Source organism: Mus pahari, chromosome 14 (assembly GCF_900095145.1).
Source record: "Mus pahari chromosome 14, PAHARI_EIJ_v1.1, whole genome shotgun sequence".
Classification (NCBI taxonomy): Eukaryota; Metazoa; Chordata; class Mammalia; order Rodentia; family Muridae; genus Mus; species Mus pahari.
The window spans coordinates 26,137,741-26,149,244 of NC_034603.1; positions in this window are offsets into that span (position 1 = coordinate 26,137,741).

Consider the following 11,504-nt stretch of genomic DNA (forward strand, 5'->3'; position numbering starts at 1 on the left):
GAGAGAGAGAGAGAGAGAGAGAGAGAGAGAGAGAGAGAGAGAGAGAGAGAGAGAGAGAGAGCCCTGTGGGTCTGGCAGTGACACCTGGCCTGGCCTTATAAATGTGTTTGTTCACAGGATTTTGGACCAAGCCCAGAGTGAATAGGAAGAGAGCCTTTAAAGGCTGGTGGGGGGACGGAAGGGGCGGGTCAACCCCCCCCAAAGCACAGGTCACAGCACGAAGGGGCAGGAGAAGATGGCAAGCAGGGTAGAGGACAGAAAGATTTCAAGACCTAGTAGCCATGCTGAATGGGCAAGGCTTGAAACTTGGAGTCTCCAGGACCACTCTGAAGAGTCCTGGGGAAAGGGGAACCAGCAACTGTGCTATTTAATACATAAACACCTCCAAGGAGAGAGGGCATCTCAACGTAATTAGACCTACGACAAAGAATCCTTAGGAAGAGTCTGGATCTAGACAAGGCCTCTACAAGTCTGCTACTCTGTTACAGACGATGGTAATTTAGTGGAGGCCTTGAAGTAATCTGAGTGAGTTAAAGATAGATTTTTTAGGGCTGGAGAGATGGCTCGGCGGTTAAGAGCACCGACTGCTCTTCAAACTCTTCATGAGTTCAAATCCCAGCAACCACATGATGGTTTACAACCATCCATAATGAGATCTGATGCCCTCTTCTGGGAAGACAGCTACCGTCTTAAATCTTTAAGATAAAAAAAAGATAGATTTTTTAAAAACTAGTTTCTCAATTTTTTTTTTATAAATGTGAAAATAAACTGGGCGGTGGTGGCTCATGTCTTTAATCCCAGCTTCAGGAGGCAGAAGCAGATGAATCTGAGTTCGAGGCCAGCCTGGTCTACAGAGGGAGTTCTAGGACAGCCGGGACTACATAGAGAAACCCTGTCTCCAAAAACGAATGAACAAACAAACAAACAAACAAACAAAAAACCAAACCAACCAAACAAAACAAAAATGTGAAAATAATGTAAAATATTACTTTCAGTTAGGACTGGGACTATATATCAAGTAGTAGAATGTCTGTCTGTCTGTCCAAAGCCCTGCGTTCCAGTCCCATACTGAATAAGCTAGACTTGGAGGCAAATGTCTGTAATTCTAGAATTTAGAAGGTGGGAGTAGAAGGATCAGAAGTTCAAGGTCACTCTCCACCAGATTGGTGCCATCATAAACATGAGTCACGTGCAGCCCATCAAGCTGGCTAGGGTAACCAAGGTGTTGGGCAGGGACAGTGCATGTGAAATTTATGGATGACATCAGCCTTTCTATCATCCAAAATATCAAAGGGACCATTGGAGTCAGAAAGAGAAGCCCAGAGGTTGCGCTGACCTTGGTGCTGGGTCCTGGATAGCCACCACTTAGCCCATGGGATGACCTGCAACTGTCAAATAAAGCATTTGTATTAACTCTTTATAAAAAAAATTCAAGGTCACCCTGAGCTACATAATAAGTCTGAGGCCAGCCTGAGATCTAACACACAGGAAAAAAAAAAAAAAAAAAAAGCCGGGCGTGGTGGTGCACGCCTTTAATCCCAGCACTGGAGAGGCAGAGGCAGGTGGATTTCTGAGTTCAAGGCCAGCCTGTTCTACAAAGTGAGTTCCAGGACAGCCAGGGCTATACAGAGAAACCCTGTCTCGAAAAACCAAAAATAAATAAATAAATAAATAAAATATTTTATACCATCAATTATATTTTCACTATCAATTAAATTTTATGCATAAAAAAGAACTATGACAGAATTGAACCTAGAAAAACAAAAGTGTAAAACCCTACCAGAAGCACCAGGGCTTCAGATATGGCTATTATAACTGTTGAGAAGTTCACTGAGATGTATAGACTTTAGAACTGGACTAGTGTTTGTTGAGTGGCTACCTTAACCTGGCTGTGTGATTTTTGTGTGTGTGGGTTTATTACAATAAAGGAATTTTATTTATAAAACAGAATTTTATAGATATAAATGTCTCAACCCTAAGATAATGTTCAAGAGGGCTCAAGAGAGCTTCGGTTGACATAAGAACTTTCCCTTTTTTTATTTTTTCGAGACAGGGTTTCTCTGTATAGCCCTGGCTGTCCTGGAACTCACTCTGTAAACCAGGCTGGCCTCGAACTCAGAAATCCACCTGCCTCTGCCTTCCGAGTGCTGGGATTAAAGGCGTGTGCCACCACACCCGACTCGAACTTTCCCCTTTTTAATATGCTCTGTATCAAAGCAAATAATCGGTACCAGAGCACCAATCTATAATGCCAGGAGGCAATATTAGGAGGTCGAGGCAGGAGAACTGAGAAGAGTTCGAGGACAGTCTGGGCTATCTCAGAACACTGACAACAACAACAACAACAACAACAACAAAGGGAGGACAGGGAAAACAAAGACCATCAGCTAAAAAACCAAGCCTGATGTGCCTGGTCTCGCCATTAGGGAACGAAATTTAAGACCTGCTCTCCATTCATCACCCTGACCAGTTCTCCATCCATCACCCTGGCCAGTTCTCCATCCTCCTTTCAGACCCAGACCCATCCCGACCCCGCCCACTCCAGACTGATCCCGCCTACCTGCCACACCCCTAACCAAATCAAAACACTCCTGACCCCGCCCACAAGCCAATTCATCCCAGTCAGACTCCGCCCCAAGTCAGGAGTCTCCACCCCACCTCAGCCAGCCCCGCCCATACCAGCTCAGCTCGATCGCTCAGACTCAGCGGGCCCCACCATAGACCTCAACCTAGCTCCTCCCCTGCCCAGTCGGCCCCGCCCTCAGGCCGGTTGTCGCGGCGTCCCCTAGCGGCACACGGAGCTCGTCATTTGCCGGTCCATTGTCCTGGTCCGGGTCCTGTCCAGTCCACCATCCACACACAAGCAATGACCACAAACGATATGGGCGCTGCTAGGGAACACTTCAGGGCCGGCTGTTGCGGTACCAAAGTCAGAAGCTTGCCTGGAGCGCCAACCCGGCGACGCCACCTGGGCGGCTCAGACCGGAGCCGTAGTACCTGCATCAACCTCCCGGTCAGCCTCTATGCCACGCCCTGATTAGGCACGCCCCAGTTCAGCCACGCCCCCTACTCTAGAGATCGGCGATCATTGAGAACACAGGCCTCCTAGGCGCCTAGAGAGAATCTAAAATGCCTTTAAGACCAGAGCTGGGCTGGTGAGATGGCTCGGTGGGTAAGATCACCCAACTGCTCTTCTGAAGGTCCAGAGTTCAAATCCCAGCAACCACATGGTGGCTCACAACCACCCATAACAAGATCTGACGCCCTCTACTGGAGTGTCTGAAGACAGTGTACTTACACATAATAAATACATCTAAAAAAAAAAAAAGACCCGGGCTCCCCGCCTTTCTTTCCAACTTCAGAGTCCAAATACCTTTTCTTTAGCTCTGGCAATAATGCTCACACATAGACTCACCGCCTGCAGCATCACCTAGGAAAGTGTCCGAACTGCGGATCTTGGTTGGACCTCGTTCACACTTCGAACCTGGTAGTGTTAGCAGCCTGAGCCCTGCGAGGCTTGGAGGTGATTATGAAGAAAACGAATGTAGCTCGCTCTTGGCGGGTCTCTCAATCCCTGTACTCAAGGCTTTCATGCTTGAGTTCCCTGTGAGGAGCTGTTCCCTGGGTTGACATAAAATGCAGTGAGAGTTAGTTTTCAGACGGCTGTGAGGCCCCATATTTCATCTGGCAACTCTGTTGACTTGTTTAAAATACTGTGGTCATGTAGGATGCGGAGCACCCTACGATTCTAAGGACAGTAACTAAGATAGTGTCCTTGTCCTTGAAAATCAAAAGTCCAACCTCAGCCCCGGCTGCATTAGAGTAGCTGCTCTGGTAATGACTTTATCCCACTGAATCCTACTTATCATCCATGAGATATATAAAAGAGAACTCCACGACTTTGTCTAAAGTTTTGGTTTAGACTCCAAACCAAAATACAAAAAAGAGGATCAAACCTACATTAATATGAATAAGAGGGCCAACGGCGATGGCTTGGTGTTGTATAACTAGAGTGTAGGGGACAAAAACTTGCGTTCTGTGGTCCCAACTGGTTAAGCTTAGCCACTTAGCCCCATAAATCAAGTAAAGACAACTAAGTGCTATAATGCCAGAAGGCAGAGGGAGGGGATTTCACCAATAGCGCTACATTCGGCAGCGGAACAGATACAGGGTTCAGTGAATAAAAAATTGTTCATTTTTTTTATTGTGCAGGGCCTCAGCCCTTCCAACAGGATCCAGGGCACCTGGCTCCTCCCCAAGGCACTGCATTTCCCTATCAGCTGACTCCCTCTCTCTCCACTCCTCCCTATAGTCCTCCTTCTCTTACTCTCCTTCAACTGCATTTCCTGCCTGCCATACTTCCTGTCGTAGGCAAGGGTAGTTTGGATTTGACGACACAGCAGGGGAACAAGCAAAAGTAGGATTGCCCAAGAGAAAGCCGGAAGCTGCCTCGTTCTCTGACTACCAGTGAGACCAGGGCTGGGCTGGGGGTTGGGGTTAGGGAATATGTATGTAGGTAGGTACCTATGAATGGGACATGAAAGCAAAAGGAGAAGGGTGACAGTGGGGACTAATGGGAAGGGGAGGAGTGAGAAACAGCATAATAGGGGTCTGGAAAGGACACTACATGCTTTTATGAAAAATCTAAAACCCAAAAATTCAAAGAGAACCTTTACAGTGGTTGGTGAGAATGTGAATTAGAAGTCATTGTGGAAATGATATGACTAGCATACGATCCAGCAACTGGGCACAAATCCTAAGGAAATGAGCTCAGTGTATAGGAGCGCATCTGCACTACCATGCTCAGTACAGTGTTATCCTTGAAGCCAAGAAATGGGAACAGTCAGCATTCATCAACCAATAAACAGTTAAGGAAAACGTGGCACACAGGGGCTAGGAGCTGGCTCAGTCTTAAGAGTGCTTGTTCTGGGGTTGTGCAGAGTAGAGTCATTCCTAGGACACCTGGATCTTCAGCTCCCAGGGGAGTGGAAGACTGGAGGTGTACCAGGGCTTGCCGGCTTACAGCCTAGCGAAGATGTGAGCCCAGTTCAGGGCCTGCCTTATAGGAACACTCAGACCGTGATGGATGAGGGCTCTGATGTGCTCTTCCAGCCTCTTCCACGTGTTGGGGGACCTGCACATAAGCATATGCACACCCCCACACACTCTTTAAACGAAGAGAATGTGTGGTATACATACACGATGGCGTGCAATTCAGCATCTTAATGACTGAAATTGCCAATTGTGTCAAAATGGATGGACCCAGAAGATAGACTATCAAGAGAAGTGAGCCAGGCACAGAAGGACAGACACTTCACAGTGCCACTTGCATGAAGAATCTTTAAAAGGCTGAACTCATAAATGTGGAGTCAAATGTCGGTTGCCACGGATGGAGGAGTGTGGAGGACTGAGGGCCTGAGGAGGGATTGGTCAAGGGGTGGAAGGCTTCAGACAAGATAGACATGTTCTGACCTATTGTACAGTATGGTGGCTTCAGTCTGTTATGTGTATGGGGCACTTAAAATTTGCTAGGAGAACATCTTAGTCTGCTTTGTGTCCACATTACCACATAGTGGGTAAATGATAAAGAAACTGGGTCTATTAGGGCCCACAGTTCTAGCTCCAGCTGAGGATGCCTCATTTGGTGATGGCACGACTAAGCTTTCCGTGGTGAGAGCCAGGGAGCATACAAGAGATCCAGCCAGACTGGCTTTGATGTCAGACACTCTCCTGAGGATCCATTTACTCACTAATCAGCTAATTGCACGAATGGATATTACTTAGGGCCAAACCCTAATCTCCTCTTAAAAGCTCACTTTGTCTCCTTTAATATCCAGTAATGATGGTAAGATTTTAGAGTTTCTGGGGTGACTCATTCAAACCCAAGCGGAGGACAGAACTTAAATGTTCCTGACACAAAAGCCTGATTCATGGACAAATGTGTATGGTGATTGATTTAACACCAAAAGAGGGTGATAGCATCTAGTCAGCCTTACCCAGCCTGTGAACATGGCCCAACACAAACCTTTAAAGCATTGGGAGGTAAGCTTTTTTTTAAAAATTGAATTTGAAAAGAACTCACTTGTATGGTACTCAAGCAAAACCCTTGTAGATAAATGATCACGTTGCAATGTTAAAAGTTCGGACACCCCTCAGTTAATTCATGATGGATCTACATATATGACAGGTGCATTTAGTATGTGAAATTTTGTCACCAGAACTTTAAGAAAGCTAATAGAAATTGCAAGTCAAATGTACTCCCTAACTAGGGAGCTATGATGGTTGATGGTTTCTGGGGAAGGGAGAGTCGGTTTTCCTCAAGGGTGTGGCTCTTGGGTAGGTCGACCACTCTCTTGTGGATGGCTTCACACCCAAGAGTTATGGGCAGCACAAATGAGACTTCATGGTTATTCAAAAGAGGGAAGAAAGGAAAAGGAAGAAGACATGCTTTTGAGGGTGGGGAGATGAAATGGATGTGAGAGGAATTAGAAGAATGGGGGATAAACATGGTAGAGATGCGTCACATGAACGAGTCCAGGGATGAAAATGTTCAGGGAGGCAATGGGATGAGAGAGGCAGGAAGGGAGCAGTCCTTTCATGACCTGGCGTATGCTTACAGCTTGGGGGGGGGGTGAGGAGAGGGTTGTTATTGTTGTTGTTGTTGGTGGTGGTGGTGCTGGTGGTGGTGCTGATGGTCACGTATTGCACCAGTCTAGGAGGTCTGAACTCATTAGACACTGCCACTTAGGAACTTCAATCACAAGAAATTAATTCTCTTCCTTCACCTGCCTTCTCTGCCTTCCTTTTCTTTTCTTTTTTAATTTACTGATTGCTGAGAGATTTGTTTTTATTTTTTGTTTATGTGCATGTGTCTGCTCATGGGCATGGTTGGTACATGCAGAGGCCAGAAGAGGGTGTTGGATGCTCTGGAGCTAGAGATATAGGCAGTGAGTGAGCTACTGAGTGGCGTTGTGCTGAGAACTGAACTCCAGTCCTCTGGAAAAGCAACAAGCGCTCTGAACTATTTCTTCAGCACCCCTGATTTTTTTTTTTAATTAGGCGTCACATGTATCTCAAGCTGGCCTGGCACTAGCAACCTCTCTGCCTCCACTTCCCAAGAGCTATGATCTCAAAAAAAATACTTTTACTACATTTGTTTGTGTGTGTATGTGTGTGTGTGTGTGTGTATGAGTGTGTGTGTGTGCACACACACAGGTTTACTTTTCTATAAGTCTGAAATACTTTGAGGGGCTGAGAAATTGCTCAGTGGGTAAGAACATGCACTAACACTTCTAGAGGTCTTGGGTTTAGGTCTCAGAGCCTATGGCTGGGTGTTCACTGTTGCTTATAACTCTTGCCATCTTCTGGTCTCTGTGGGTACTTCATTCATGTCTTAGAGCCTCTACTGATGTTGTAAAACAGCGTGATGAAAAGTAACTTGGGGAGGGAAAAGTTTATTTCATCTTACAGCTTTTGTAGTCCATCATCCGGGAGGTCAGGGCAGGGGACAGGGTAGGAGTTGAAGCAGAGGCCATGAGGAACAGTACTCATGCCTTGCTCCTCATGGCTTGCCCAGCCTGGTGTTGCTTTGTTTTGTTTTTTTAAAGATTTATTTATTTTATGTATATGAGTACAGGGCTGCTGTCTTCAGACACACCAGAAAAGGGCATCGGATCCCAATACAGATGGTTGTGAGCCAACATGTGGTTGCTAGGAATTGAACTCAGGACTTCTGGAAGAGCAGTCAGTGCTCTAAACCACTGAGCCATCTCTCTTGATCTCAGCCTGCTTTTGTATAGCAGCTAGGACCACCAGTCAGGAGTGATTACTGCCCACAGTGGGTTGGCCTCTCCACATCAATCAAGAAAATGTTGCACGGGCTTGCCCAGGACATTTTTCTCAATTGAAACTATCTCTCAAAATTACTGTAGGGGCTGTAGAACTGGCTCAGTGGTTAAGAGCAATGGTTGCTCTTACAGAGGACCCAGGTTCTAGTCCCGTAGGGCAGCTCAGAACCATCTGGAAGTCCAGGGGATAGCCTCTTCTGACCTCCCCAGGCACCGGGCACAGATATATGTCAGGCAAAACATTTATACACAGAAAATAAATCAAAATGACTCCAGCTTTTATCAAGTTGACATGAAACTAGCCAGCACATCTCTTGTGCACAAGCCTCCTCCACATGAATATGCATAAATAAAATATTTCAAAAGTAAATTTTATATGTGTATATATCCATGCAAATGTGTACATTCGATTGAATAAATATGAGCTATAGAGGACTTATCAAAAAAATCATACTGTATCCATGAAAGTTAATTGAAAATAAACAAGAATATAAATCAATAAAGTTATGTAATGTTTAGCTGCAAAACACTCTCAGGGGATGCAGAGTTCTCCTTTCTTGAGACTGTCATGATTGGCTGCTGTTTAGAAAGTATTTTCCTCTCCTTATAAGTTCCCTGTTGACTGTTGACTGCCTTCATTATCATAGGCTGTAAACACCAATTAAAAGTTTCCCATAAAACCCCCAGGGAGGATCCCAAGGGGCGTGGGTTAATGAGGTCTTGTTCTAAGGCTCCCTCTGCCCCTGCCAAATGCTCCCGGTTCCCAGAAAGCCAAGCTGAGCTCCACAGCCCCACCCATTTGTAAGAGCCAGCAAGTGGCAAGAGGCCAAGATGGGCTTGTGGAAAGCTGGTCATTTTTTTTTTTTAACTGCATAAATGCATCCCCCTTGACATGGAAACTAGATCCCCCCCAATCTCTTATCTGTCCAGGTGTCTAAGGATCTTCCCTAAGATGGCTGCACTTTATTATTCAATACCTGAGTTGGGTTTTACTTGAATTCAGTGAGATAATGCTTTCAATAGTGCAGGAAGATCCCCTGAAGGAGCCCAGAGAGTAATGAGCCCCTTGTTGCTCAATCAACAATCATTCTCACTTGTCAATGAGGCCAGAGGGTAATTAACCCCAGAGGCAAAGACTCACTCAAGTGATCCCACTAGGACTGATCACAGGTGATAGTTTTTCTATTAGTGGACACACAATTATCAGGTTTGCCATAGTAATAGTGGTAATTCACTCCTGGCTCCTGTTCAAACCTACCCTCTGTCTCTATGCTCATTTCAGGCAATCCTCCTGAAGAAACTAGGAATTGCTCTGTCTTCATCCCTTTCCTACTTCAGAGATGAAGCAAGTTGGTGCAAATGTTCTCAGCCAGGCCCTTGACAACCATTGGTGGCACAAGATTCCATAAGGGAGATAGTAGTCTGCAGGTTACACACACACAGCCAGGCTTTGCCTTGAGTAAGGAAAGCCTTGTATTTCAACAGCACACTGGACCACAGGCCAGTTGTGGTGCCAACTACCACCGCCACGTGTGGCAGGACTGAGATGGCTTCTTTTGCTTCCCTTTAAACTTGAGTTGCCACACTTTTGGGGAGCCAGAGCTCGGAATGCTAAGGTTAGGAAGGGAGCTGGTTCTTGCCTCCTTTCTTATCACACATGTCAAGAATGAGCTGGGGTGGAAGCAGAGGCGAAGCAGGATTGTTTTTACCAGGCATTGTCCCTCCAAGTGGTGGGGGGATGGAGGATAGGAAGAATTTGCCCACATTTTTCCAAGACTAATTTGAAGGGAGTTTCTGGATGAGACTGGGTTTAGGCATGAAAATGATCATGGCTTTTGTGTAGCAGTCTCCTCAGAACTGAAGCATTCTACCCAGAAAGGCGCTCTTTAAGGCTAGGGAAGCTCTAAAGAGAGAACCACTGAGACTTGAGGAGTAAACAACTCACAAGTCTCAGGAAATCCCTGAAGGTGATAACATTCATGAGTCTCAGGACTCATGAATCCTTAGGAGGATTGCTGTAGAGCAGAGACTCTTCCACCTTGTTAGGCTGTCTTCAAGTCCTGCAGAGAGCACCAGGGTTCATGAGTAGTCATGCATGCTGGGTAGTGGGGGGGTTTCACTAATGCAATTGTCTTTGAGTCATCTACACTCTCGTAAGTAACCCCTCACCCATACTCCTTCTGATAACCCCAGTAAACACACTAGTTCATCAAGTTGGACTTTGGTTGATATTTCTATTTTGATTTGTTGTTGGAGTGAGTAAATGTTCACTCACATCTCCACAGGAATAGTGTCACAGAACAATCTTGTTGAAGATGGTATCTGTTTTTATAAAGGTGATGTAACCAATGGACACGAATTCCGTAGCTTAAAAGAAAGAAGATTTAAAATGTTTCGCAGTTCTATCCATCAGAAGTCCAACAGTAGGCTGGAGTCAGAGAGTGTCGGCTGGCTGTGTTCTGTTTTACTGGAGACTCTAGGACACAGCACACTTCCTTGCCTTGTGTTAACAGCCACCCTCGCCCATCAGGCTCATACTTGGTTCATCTTCCACCTGCAAAGCCAGCCGTGTGCGGTTGAGTCACTGTTCCACCCCCGTGCCAGGTGCTCTTCTGTTTTCTTCCACATGTGAGGATCCCATGATTACAACTGGCATAACCCATGGCTCTGAACACCATATCTGTAAGTTCTACTGATAGGCAGCCTCTCTCTTTGTGTAACCTTAATCCTCCTTAGCTTGTTATGAAACACAGTCACAGGTTCTGGGGATTCAAACGAGGACATGTTTGGGGAGCCATTGTTCTGGCCATCACAGGTGCCACAGTGTTTCAGTGGCCTTGGGAGCAGTTAGAATTTTTAGCCATGGATTTGAGCTCACTCACCTTGGCTGCATTTTTAAGGGAGCATGGGAGCATGCTTTACATTTTATGTGCCTAACTTCTCACAAATGGTGAAAATGGTCACTCCGTGGCTGCCCAAAGCCCAAGAAGCAAAAAGGCAGTCTGTAGTCTCAGAGCTTGCATTAACATAGGTGGGGCAGCAGGAATACTTACAAAGTCATTAGTGAGTAAGTGTGACTAAGGCCTATGATTACACTTAAATGGTGTGGCAGAGACTCTAGGCTACAAATATAATGCAAACAGGCGAGGGCTAAGCTGGCCTTGTAATTACTGAAGCTTGTTCTGTAAAGTTTTTATAGAATAGTTTTTCAGTTATAAACATAATACCCATTCATTATAAAAAATACATACATATATATATTACATGTGTATAGTATGCCAAACAAATACATATGTTCATAAAATTTATATGTATATGTATGTATATACATATGTATCAGAGGTCTAACAGATATGTGTAGACTGAAGTCAGGTGGCAGTTAAGGTAAGTAATTCCTTATTTTTACTTACAATGGCATCCTTAATAAACTCCTAATGGATGAGTCAAAAAAACTTTTTTTAGGTTTCTTATATAAATAGGATTAAAACAATTTTTTTTTTCACTTTTGCAGTGCCTGACTATTTTCTTAGGAGAAATTTCTAGAAGTATAATTTCTGGATAGAAGACAATGTGGGTTTTTTTCTTTTCTCTTTCTTTCTTTCTTTCTTTCTTTCTTTCTTTCTTTCTTTCTTTTTTTCTTTTTTTCTTTCTTTCTTT